This window comes from Canis aureus, chromosome 3 (genome assembly GCF_053574225.1).
Source record: "Canis aureus isolate CA01 chromosome 3, VMU_Caureus_v.1.0, whole genome shotgun sequence".
NCBI lineage: Eukaryota > Metazoa > Chordata > Mammalia > Carnivora > Canidae > Canis > Canis aureus.
Window position 1 is genome coordinate 14532250 of NC_135613.1, and position 12686 is coordinate 14544935.

The following is a 12686-nucleotide window of genomic DNA, read 5'->3' on the forward strand; positions in this document are numbered from 1 at the left end:
TAGAGTGAAATAGACCTAAATACATGTGTGTAGGCTGATGATCGGGCAATAGACCTTAACAATATTGCTACAACTTGTGTTTTGCAGGGTAAGTAATAGGGATCTGAGAGTGAAAAGAGGAGCTAAAAATTATATAGAAAAAGACACCACTCCCTATGTTTAAAGGAACTAGGAAACACTCGAAGGCTCTCCCTTCACTCCATAGCCTGGGGCATGGTGTATGAGGGTTTACAGAAGAGAAGGGAGATGGGTTTCTCTGCCTGCAGGAAACATGAGGGTAAAGGAGGACTTAGACTCACTTCTCCCTTTTGACTATTGAAGAATATAACTACACAGAGTGGCCTTGACCAAAAGAAATATAAAGTGCGCTACATTTGTCATATAAACATTTCTAGTGAGCACACTTAAAGTGGAAAGAAACAGGTGAGATCACCTTTAATTATTTATTTACTCCAAGACATCCCAAATGGTATTTCAATATGTAATAAACATTTTTAAAATATTGATGAGGGGCATCTGGGTGGCTCAGTGGGTTGAGATTCCAACACTTGATTTTGGCTCAGATCATGATCTCAGGGTCCTGGGAGTGAGCCTCAGCTCCTCAGTCTCCTTGAGGATTCTCTCTCCCTCTGCCCCTTTCCCTGCGCGCGCGCGCGCGCACACACACACACACACACACACACACACTCTCTCTCTCTCAAATGAATAAATAAATCTTTTAAAAAATTGATGATATTTTACATTTAAAAAATAATCTTAGGGGTGCCTGAGTGCTTCAGTCAGTTGAGTGTCTGACTCTTGATCTCAGCTCAGGTCTTGATCTCAGGGTGGCGAGTTCAAGCCCTGTATTAGGGTCCATGCTGGGCATGGAGACTACTTAAAAAGGATTTAAAAACAGTCATATTCAGTGGTCAAAAATTCAGTGTGCATCTTCCATTTATAGCACGTGTTAATTTGGATCAGCCACATTGCATGTCCTTAATAGCAACATGCAGCTACAGGCCACCATGTGAGATAGAAGACATAGAGGCCCCAAGAATAACAGCCCTGCTTTCTTTCAGATACTCTTAATTTTCATGCCTTAAGAAATAGATATTTGGCTAATGGAAAAAAATCATTCAGTGGATTTTCAAGGCTCCTCAAACTTCCAGTGCGGATAGAGTTGTGTAGAGCCTGTTACTTTAAATGAACATCTGTAGGGGAACCTGGGTGGCACAGTTGATTAAGCGCTCAGGCCTTGATCTCAGGGTTATGAGGTCAAGCCCCATGTCAGACTCCATGCCCAGTATGAAGTCTGCTTGAGAGTCTCTCCTCTCTCTCTGCCCCTCCTGCTTGTACATTGTCTCTAAAATGAATAAATCTTTAAAAAAATTTAATAAATGAATACCTGAAGCTCTAAGGAATGTGGATTCATGACTCTATCAACATTCTCTGCCTCAATTTCAGGCATGGCTGTAAAAGAACCCCAGTTTTACATTTTCTGAAAATTCTTACTCTCCTCCTGCAAACCAATGACTTGTTAATTTCATTTTATTTTTTGTGTATCATTCATAATGGTGGAGAGATGGAAAAAAAGTCTGAATGGAAATGTTTGGGTAAAATCCTAGGGTACAATTTAATTTGTCACTCTATGGAAATGGGACCAAAAAGATGTGTGTTCATGTCTGTGTGCAATGTCTATAAATGCATTATCTGTGGCCAAAGCTCCAAAGACCGTGTGGACCATGGGGATTAACAGATTCATGATTGGAGAAAAACCTAATGGCATTTTGCTCACCAATCTATTTCTGTTGCATTGGCAGAAGGCTTTCTGTCAAAAATGACAGCTGTGTAGGTAACTCTTGGAGCTTTGCATTTACTTTGTTATATATGTGTAAAATATGTGCATTTTAAATGGTCTGTGACCACTGGGGAGCTACATTGTAGTCCAAACTATACAGAGTACTACAGAGTAAATGACAGATCCTATCATTACCTCCGTCTATGGCTGTGTCTGTACTCTGCTGCTTCTCATCTCTTCTTCTTCTCATTGGTGCATGTATGTGAGGAGATAAAAGTGCACATATATAAAGACCTGAGTATAAGCAGGTGTAAACACATGCCTCTTAGATATTGCAAGAAAGACTTAAGGTTTAATAGACAGACACTAGTTTTGGGAAATTACTACACAAAATGTATATGAGATACATATTTTAAAGAAGCACCTTTTTTTTTTTTTTCCTAAAGATTTTATTTGAGAGCAAGAGTGAGAGAAAGAGCACAAGTGTGGCATAGGGAGAGGGACAAGCAGGGAGCCTGATGCTGGGCTCGATCTCAGGACCCCGGGATCATGACTTGAGCAGAAAGCAGACACTTAAACAATTAAACCCTAAAGCACCTCTTATTTTTAAACGAAGTTTTAATCCTTGAAAAAAATTCAGTTGTATCGAGGTATACTTAATATACAAAAATGCACATATTTAATGTATACATTTTGACAAGGGTGGATATAGGCATACACCCATGATACCATCACCACAATCAAGGCAGTAAACATATCCATCACCTCCTAGGGGTTTCTTGTCACTTTGCCTTCTTTGTGTGTGTGTGTGTGTGTGTTAAGAACGCTTAACATAAGATCTAACCTCTTTCTAATATATTATCTGTTGCTGCATGTATTCTGTCCACAAATACTAACTGCCAAATTTGTTTCAGGCTTGAACCTAACATGCAGTATGCTGAAAATAAGACTCACACAATCCCTACCTTTAGGGAAGCAAAATGTGCTTTATTAGCCAGGCATTTGAAATCCATAAAATCTGAGGCATAATAAGAGTTTAGCCTTTCTTCAAAGGCTTTGGAGAGGATTTAAAGAACCTACTTGGCATAATGACGTGTGTGTATAGGAAATATTAGTCTAAGGGTGAAAATGAAGGGAAAGAATAGTTGAGGGTGAGTGGTGGTGAGACCAGAAGAAGCAGATATGTTCAAAAGATGGGAAATGGTGGTGCTGGAGCCAGGGCCTGGGAATATGAATGAAAAGACTCGAAGAGTTTTGGAAATATTTGGGATGTGAACTGGCCTGACTTGGTGATTAGATAGAGCTGAAGTAAGAGAGAAGAAAGAGATGAGATCTCTTCAGAACAAATTAAATAACGTGTGTACTTAAATTATATAACTATATATAATTATATAACTATGTATAAATTATATAACTACTCAGATATAGTCTTGAAACCTCCTAGGGAGACAACCTTCTGCTTGTCAATCAGGATTTCACATAGGTAGCATCATAATGAGTCAACAGATGTCATTGTGTTATGATTTAGATTTAATGAAGTGAGAGAAGACAGGTTAGAGTAAGAAACTTTTCTCAGCCTTCCCAGGTAAAAAATTGATTTTGAAGCCTGGTATATTAGCTAGCTATTGCTTAAAATGACATACATTGATTATCTCACATTTTCTGTGTTATGAGTCCAAGAATGACCTAGTCGGATCCTCCTGTCAATGGCTAAAAAAGGTGCGATCAATCTGTCAGCCAGGGTGTCGGTTTCATCTGAGGTTCAACTGGAGAAGGATCCCATTTTAAGCTCATGGTGTTGTTGGCGGAATCTAGTCCGTTTGCAAGCTATTGGGATGAGGGCTGCCTTTTTTTTTTTTTTTTTCTGAGTTGTGGACAGAGGGTGCCCTCAGGTACTTGTCACATGGTCCTCTTCGTAGGGCAGCTCACAACATGGCAGCTGGCTTCATGGCAGCAAAGGAGGAAACGTCTCTCAGCAAGACAACAGTTACATTCTTATGTAATGAAATCACATCTAGCCTGTCATTGTTGCTGTGTCCAGTAGGTTAGAAGGGAGTCACAGGTCTGGCCCACACTCAAGGAGAGGAGTTTTGGGAGGTGGGGAATCAAGGGGATAACACAGATGAATGCAATGCCCACAAGCCCCTAGGTTGTTATTCCCATCTTACCCTCAAGCATTTAAGGATAAAGCAATACCTGAAGTGAAACAGTGGTATGTTAGAAACGTATCTTCCTTGTCTTTGCCTGTCTTATCTGTTTCTTTTCAATATAGCAAAAGTTTTGTTTGTAAACTTCAACTAAGTAATTATCCAAAACTACTTGACTCATAGCAAATAGAACATTATCTTCCAAAGCAGTGAAAATTATGCCACCGAAGCTCTGGGGATGTCATTGTGAGCAAAGAAAATAGAAGCTTATGGGGAAAAAAATGTGTCTTAGTAACAGGGTTTCCAGTAATTCAATTCAACTTCTTGAAGCCTCTTTCTATTCTAATATCCTTTGGTATAATCCCTGATGAGTATTCTGTATGTGCAGTAACACAAACAGGCATCAATTTGGCACAATTTGAGTACTGACTGGCAAGAAATTGATAGAGGAGATCACAGAGCTGTTCTTACTGTTGGCCATGCATCTTTTCTACCAGCCTTTATTAAGCAGGAGGAGAGGGCAATCATAGCTCCTCATATTTCTAATACCACAGTGGCATCAGCAATGAGCGTAGATATGTTTGGTTTCACACATTTGGTCATTCATAAAATTCACTTATAGCAACCCTGTCAAAACCCAGCTAGCAAATGGTACCACACATTTAGTCTTGTATCTGTTATCCGTTTCTCATCCCTTATTGGCCATGTCCTCGCTTATCTAAGACTCAGCTACAACAAGTAAGCTGACTTCAGTTTTAATTCCTTTTTTTCTCAGCTTAGTTTTAATTAGGTAGAGGTAGCTACTGTCAAGCGTTCTTATAAGTATTTAGCTCAGAATCCAAGGAGTTTAAAATCCATACTGAGCGGAGCAGAGACACACAGGTGGAACTCTAATGAGAGAGGAGGTCTCTGTTCATCAAAATTTTAGTGGTCACCATCTCGTTAGACCTCTGGACTGAAGAATACTCTTATCTGAGGCAAGATTCATGCACAGGTGTATAAATATCAGTCAATTTTTTAAAACTTAGGTTTCCCAAAGTCTGTTCTATTGCCCATGCTAGTCAGTGTGCACTCAATGCCCTTCCCATCCATATACCTGGGAACATCAGGCTTAAGCATAGTAGACATTACTTTAACTAACTTCCACTTCCCTGTGTCCCAAAGCAAACAAGATTCTCCATTATTTTGTGCCACCTGTTGACTTGCACCCCTGGAGCTCTTCTTCCTTTTTCCTGCCCTCACCTTTCCATTCACAACAGCCAAACCACATGCTTGTCAAGAATCAGTTATGTTCCTTTCAAACTGCTTTTGCCGCTTCACTTGTTATGTGTTGTAGTTAAATAAAAAAAAAAGGGGGGGGGGCTGAAGTAGAAGTTGAAAGTAGAAGAAGTCAATGGTTCAATTGAAACTAAATTAAAGGCTTTAGAAAGTTTTGGTAAAGAAGAGTAGCTGTAAAATAGCTGTCAAATTAGGTGTTGATGAGGTTACTAGGGGAAATATTTAGGCCGATTCTGCCCTTGGAATGATCCAAAAATATCTTTCTCACTCAATTTGAAATAACCTAAAACTAGGATTTTTTAAAGCTGCATGAGAGATGTGGATTATGAGAAAATCACACAGGGCAATCATTAGGCTGCATTCATGGAAAGGACTCTCTTCTCTTGCCAAGCATTAGGAATAAGTACACATCTATTTAGGAGTTTTAAGTTAAAAATATATCGTTATCATTGTTATGACTCAGTTGTTAGTTACCTTTATTTTTTTATTGACCTATGGAATTCACACACCATAAAAGTCACCTTTAAAGTATTGAATTTAGTGTTTTTTGGTAGATTTATAAACCCATCAACCATCACTGCTAATCCTGGAACATTTTCATCATCCCCAAAAGAAATTGCATACAACCACTAATCTCCTTTCTGTCTCAATAACTTTGTATATTTTGGGCATTTCATATAAATGGAATTTATCCATGTTGTCATATGAGTCAATACTCTTTTTTATGTGTGATTTGTATTTCATTTTATGGATATGCCAAATTTTGTTTATCTACTTATCAGTAAGTGGACATTTGAGAGTTTCTATTTTTTTGGCTGCTATAAACAATACTGCTATGAATTTTTGCGTACAATTTTTTGCGTGGCCATATATTTTCAATCTCTTGGGTGTATACCTACAGATAGAATTGTTGAGTCATATGAAACTCTGTTTCACTTTCTAAGGTACTACCATACTGTTTTCCAAAGCAGAAATGCACCATTTTTACATTCTCATCAGAAATATATCAAAATTTTAATTTCTCCATGTTTTTGCCAATATTTATTATTTTATTATTATTATTATTATTATTATTATTATTATTATTATTATAGCCATCTTAAAGTAGTATGTCCCTGTGGTTTTAATTTGCTTTTCACTAATGACTAATGATTTTAAGGATCTTTCCACATGTTTTTTGGCCATATGTATGTCTTCCTATTGAAATCCTTTGTCTATCTTTTTATTTTTACCCCATTTTATGAGTTGTCTTCACTTTCTTGACAGTGTCCTTTAAGTCACAAAAAAAGTTAATGTTGAACTCCATTTCTTTGGTTGCTTGTGCTTTTGGTGTCATGGCTAAGGAAATCACTGCTGAATCTGAGATTATAAGTATCTACAACTATGTTTTCTTAGAGTTTACAGCTTTTATACTTATGTTTAGTATTTTTTGGTCATTTTTTTTTGTTAACTTTTGTATATTAGTATGAGATAAAGACCAAAAATCATTTTTTTTTGTATGTGATATCCTGTTGTCCCAGTAACCATCTGTTGAAAAGGTTCTTCTTTCCCAAATGAGGCATCTTGGCATCCTTGTTAAAATGCATGAGTTTATTTAGGACTCTCAATTCTACTCCATTGATCATATGTCTATCCATATGCCAGCACCACCAGCATCATGATCACTGTAGCTTTTTAGTAAGTCTCAGAATTGGGAAGTGCCAGTCCTCCAACTTTATTCTTAATTTTTAAGGTAATTTTGGCAATGCTGGATTCCGTGCATTTCAATTTAAATGTTAGGATTACCTTGTTTCACACAAAGAGCAATTGGGATTTTTTGGGTTATTTTGAGAATATTACCATCGTCGCAATATTAAGTCTTTCAATCCATAACATGGGATGTCTTTACATTTACTTACATATTCTTTAGTTTCTTTCAACAATGTTTTGTAGTTTTCAGTATACACATCCTCCACTTTTCAGTTAAATTATTTGTAAATATGTTACTCTTTTTGTGCTATTGAAAATGGAATCAGTTTCTAAAGTTCATGTTTAGATTATTTCTTGCCAGCCTATAGAAATACAACTGATTTTTATGTATTGATCTTTTAACCTTCAAACATACTGAACTCATTGATTAGCTCTATTTTAAACATGGATTTCTTAGGCCTTTCTATATGTACGATCATGTCATCTGCAAATAGGGGTAGTTTCATTCTTCCTTTCTAATGTGATCACCTTTTGTTTCTTTTTCTTGTCTAATTACCCTAGCTAATCCTGTGATACAATGTTGAATACAAATAGTGAGAGCAGACATTCTTGTCTTGTTTCTGATGTTAGGCGGAAAGCTTTCAGCATTCATTATTAAGAATGATTTTTGCTTTAAGCTTTTCATAGATGTCTTTTATCATGTCCCTTTCTATTTTAAGCTTCCAATAACTTTTTTTTTCTCAATCACGAAAAGACTGGAGTTTGTACCTTAAAAAACATTTCCTTGCTATTTATTTCTTCATTTTTTAAAAAGATTTTTATTTATTTGACACAGAGAGCACAAGCAGGGGGAGTGGCAGGGAGAGGGAGAATCAGGCTCCCCACAAGCAGGAAGCCCAATGTGGGACTCCATCCTAGGACCTCAGGATCATGGCCCAAGCTGAAGGCAGACACCCAACCGACTGAGCCACTCAGGTGCCCCTATTTCTTCATTTGAATTCAAATTACTCTCTGGCCAATTTTTTCTTCAGCCTGAAGGAGTTCTTTTAGTATTTCTGGTTAAGAAGTTCTGATCATGACTTTTATAGTTACTCCTGATTATTTATTCATCTGTTGAAGAACTCAGGACAACTATCCTGTAGGATTTTAGACAGAATGGACCTTATTTTTTATCTATTCATTGTATGGCTCAAGATGTTGTTCTGTCCACTATAGTTCTTTGAATATCTGGTGCAGGATCTAAGGCTTCATCAGACCCAAGTTCCATTCCTTTGAAAAGACTGGATGGTGTTGTGTTCTTTACTCAAGAGACACGTGACCTTTATGTGTCTTACTCCTGGTTATGTTAGTAACCATTGATGCTCAATGATTAGATTCATTAATGAGATTAATTTTGGCAAATAGTGGCATTTAATTGTCAGTTCTTTTAAATATTAATTTGCTAGGATATTTTTATAAAGAGATGCTTCTAATGATTTATTCTTTGACTCCCTGTGGGTACAGTTCATATATATGAAGCAGAATAAGTGTTTGCTTTTTTGTCTTTATCACTTTTCAAGAAAATGACTTGTTTTCTGTCATCCTCCAAAGATGACCAATTAATTTTTGTTGTTTTGTTTTATTTTTATTTGTTTAATGGTTTATTACTGTTATTATTTTTTTCCAGAACTCTTAGGAATTAGAGATGTAAAGTTGAACACAAAGCATCTGTTTTTAAAATCCTCCCAGTTTACTTCCAGATTAAGCCACATTAAAGTGCTATTTAGATAAAGCATATATGAACAATGGGATCTTCTCTTTGTATGAAAATTTCTATCTCACTTATTTCTGGTACTCAAAAGAACTGAGCAGTAATCAACAGCATTTCTATGTATTGGAAAGGAATGGGATATAGAACTAGAGGGAGAACAGATAGTAAGCCAAAAAGTCTTGTTTGTAAATACATTAGATCCAAATGTCTTGTGTTTTGGAGGAGTAGAATGTGGTGTAATGCTTAAGTTTAATAGAGAATACCTCATTGAAACAGAATGGTGATTTGGAAGAAGTGATTTTTAAATTGGGACTGGAAGAATGAGTAGGAGCCAGGCAAGCAGAGAAGAGGGAACAAAATTTCAGGCCCAGAAAGCAACATGAGTTGGAAGAACTGAGGCATGAAGTAACTTGGCATAATTGGGGAAAAGACAGGAGGCTTTACCTCAGAATGCCAATTAATTTAACCTGGGAAATACCAGGTACAAGTTGAAATGCAATAATATTATTTCTTTGCAGTTTACAAAGCATTTTTTTGTGAGCACAAATACTATGGATAAGGAAAAGAAAATGTGACATTAACAAATTCTTAATATAATACATTTTGGTGAAATTGTTCCATCCTATGTTAGATTTACAGCAAATTTCCAAATCTCTATGCACAAAGATACGCTTGCTAGACTATTAGAAAGCTGAAGCTTTCCTTCAGATTCTTCTCAAATCTTACCAACAACTGTTAATAATGAACTAGTTCATGCATTGATGATAGGGTCTCTTTTCTTCTTGGTATTCCCAGGACAGAAAAAAGGTATTATTTTTTTCAATCTAATCTCTCAGATATATTGTCTACTACTCTTTTCAACCATATTTTTATAGTTAATGAGTTTAGACAAATATATACATTCATAAAATAATCACAGTAAAAATATAGAACACTTCTATCACTCTAAAATGTACTTTTATGCCTTTTAATAGTCATCCCCTTCAAATCCTGGCCCCAGGCAAGCACTGATCTTCCTGTTGTTACCAGAGGTTATCTTATATTACTCTACAGTTTATAAACAGAATTCTAAAAATGTGTACTTCTTTATGTGTGCCTTTTTTCCAACATGATGCTTTTGAGGTTAATCTATATTATTGTGTGGATCATTAAATCATTCATTTTCATTACTAAATAGTATTCTGTTGCATGGATATACCATAATTTGTTCATCCATTTACCAGTGGAAGGACATTTGGAGTATTTCCAGTTGGGTCTATAATGAATAAGGCTGCCATGAACAATGATGTAGAAGTCTTTGTATGGACGTAAGTTTTAATTTTTATTGGGTAAATCTTAAGAGGTAAAACTGCTGAGGCACAGAGTAAGTGTATATAAAGATAACTGTCAAACCATTTTCCAGGCTAGTTATCTAATTTTATACCCTCAGAAAGGATATACAAGATTTCAGGTTGTCCTACATACTTGCAAACACTATTGACAGCTTTCTAAATTTCAGCCATCCTAGAGAGATTGTATTAATGTGCATTTTCTTGATGACTAATGATATAATTTTTCATGTGTTTATCAGCCATTTATTACTTTTATGAATGATTTGTTCAAATATTTTGCACATTTTAAAGCTAGATTGTTTTGTTATTGAGTTTTAGGGTTATTTATTTATCCTTGAATAAAAGCCTAATTATATAATTTTTTATTATCTTATTGAAGATTTAACATTTTGATGAAATCTAAGTATTATGATTCATTTGTATATCATGTATTTCAAATATATTTTTAATGATGTGTGCTTGCTGTTGTTCTGTACAAAAATTCATTGTGCTTATGAATGCTGTGAAGATATATTCTGCTTTCTTCCAGAAGTTTCATAATTTTACCTTGTAAACATTGAACTATATCCATCTTCATTTTTAAAAGATTTTTATTTATTTATTCATGAAAGAGAGAGAGAGGCAGAGACATAGAGGGAGAAGCAGGCTCCTCTGAGGGAGCCCAATGTGGGACTCAATCCCCCGTTGGAATCACACCCTGAGCCAAAGGCAGAAGCTCAGCCCCTGAGCCACCCAGGCATCCCATCCATTTTAATTTTGTATCAAAGAACAAAGTTCTTTTTTAAAATATGGATATCCAGTTTTTTTAATGTTTGCTTTAAAAAAACAACTTTCCCTCACTCACTTATCTAGGCAATTTTGTGAAAATCAGCCCTTATTATACACATAAGTCTACTTCTAGACACTCTGTTTTCTTCTCTTCATCTACTTTTATATCATCATACCAGTACCAAAGCATCTTAATTAGTGTAGCTTTATAATAAGTCTTGAAATTAGACTGGCTTTGTACTTAATTTTTAGAAAAGTTTTTGTATTTTGAGATCTTTTGAATATCCATATAAATTTTAGAACTTGCTCATCAATTTCTACTAAAAATCCTGTTGGGTGTTTGCATGGGATTTCATTAAATGTGATGATCAGTTTCTAGAGAACCAAGCTCTTAGTGATACAGAGCCTTCTGACTCAAAGAACATTCTATCTCTCCATTTACTTACACTAATCTCATTTAATTTCTCTATGCAGTATTCTTTTTCTAGTTTTCAAAGTATAGATCTTTTACCAATTGTTAAATTTACTCATAATTATTTTCTGCTTTTAGATGCTGTAGTAAACCGTATTCTAATTTCCATCTCAAATTCTTGGTTGCTTATATATAGAAACAAAAATGTTTATCTTCTCTTCTGTTATCTCCTTAATGTCACATATTACTTCTAGTGCATTTTATATGGCTTCCTTAGGGTTTTTTATATACACAATCATGTTTTTATTTCTGTCTTAATTTCCAATTATGAAAACCATAGCCTCAGGGCACCGGGATGGCTCAGTTGGTTAACCATCTGCCTTCAGATCATGATCTCAGGGTCCTGGGATCAAGCCCCACATCGGGCTCTCTGCTCAGTTGAGAGTCTGCTTCTCCCTCTCCTTCTGTGCTCTCTCTCTCTCTCTCAAATAAATTAAAAAAAAAAAAAAACTTAAAAAGTTACCATAACCTCTCTTGCTATGAAATTTTTATTAGAAATTAAAAGTTTCTTGAGAAGCAGCAATCTGAATATAAACAATAATCTGTTTCTTCTTTTTACTTTCATTCTGTGTTCTATTTTTTTCTTGCCTTATTGTAATGGCTAAGGCCTCCTATACAATATTAAGTAAAAGTTATAAAAGAGAAATGATTGTCTTGTTCCTGATCTTAAGGAAAATTAAGTTAGCCTTTTGCTGCTGAGTATGGTGTTATCTGTAGGTTTTTGTTTTGTTTTGTTTTGTTTGTAGATGCCCTTTGGCAACTAGAGGAAATTCTGTTATTCCTAGTTGGCTGAGATTTTTATCATTGGTATTAAAAGAATTTATATTCCTGAGGAAAAAAAGCCTGTAATCATGATGTATTATAATTTTATATACTTCTAGATTCTTTTTTTCTAAAAATCTGTTAAGGAATTTCATTTCTAAGTACATAAGGGATATTGACCTATAGTCTGATAGTGTTGTAAGTTTTTCTTTACTAGTACAATGCTGGTATCATATAATGTGTTTATAAGCAGAGAAAAATACACAACAAAAATGGTTATAAGTAGGCCAATTAGTGTTGAGTGTGTAGGATACATTTAAAATGGAAAGCCACTGGGTATGAGGAAGATAGAGTACATTTTTTTTTAGTTTAAAGATTTTATTTATTTGAGAGAGAGAGAGAGCATGAGTGAGAGTGAGAGAAAGCACGAGCAGGAGGGATGGGCAGAGGGAGAGGGAGAAGCAGATTCCCCACTGAGTAGGGAGCCTGACTTGGGACTTGACTCCAGGACCATGACCTGAGCTGAAGGCAGATGCTTAGCCAACTGAGGCACTCAGGCACCCCAAACTTATTTTAATAGTACAGATAAACAGGTTTCTTTGCTTAGATAAATAATAAATAATAATAGAAATAAAACAGACACAGGTAAACATTGGTTATAGATATTTAGGGATTTGTATATTTAATTGAATCAAGAATTGCAAATAAT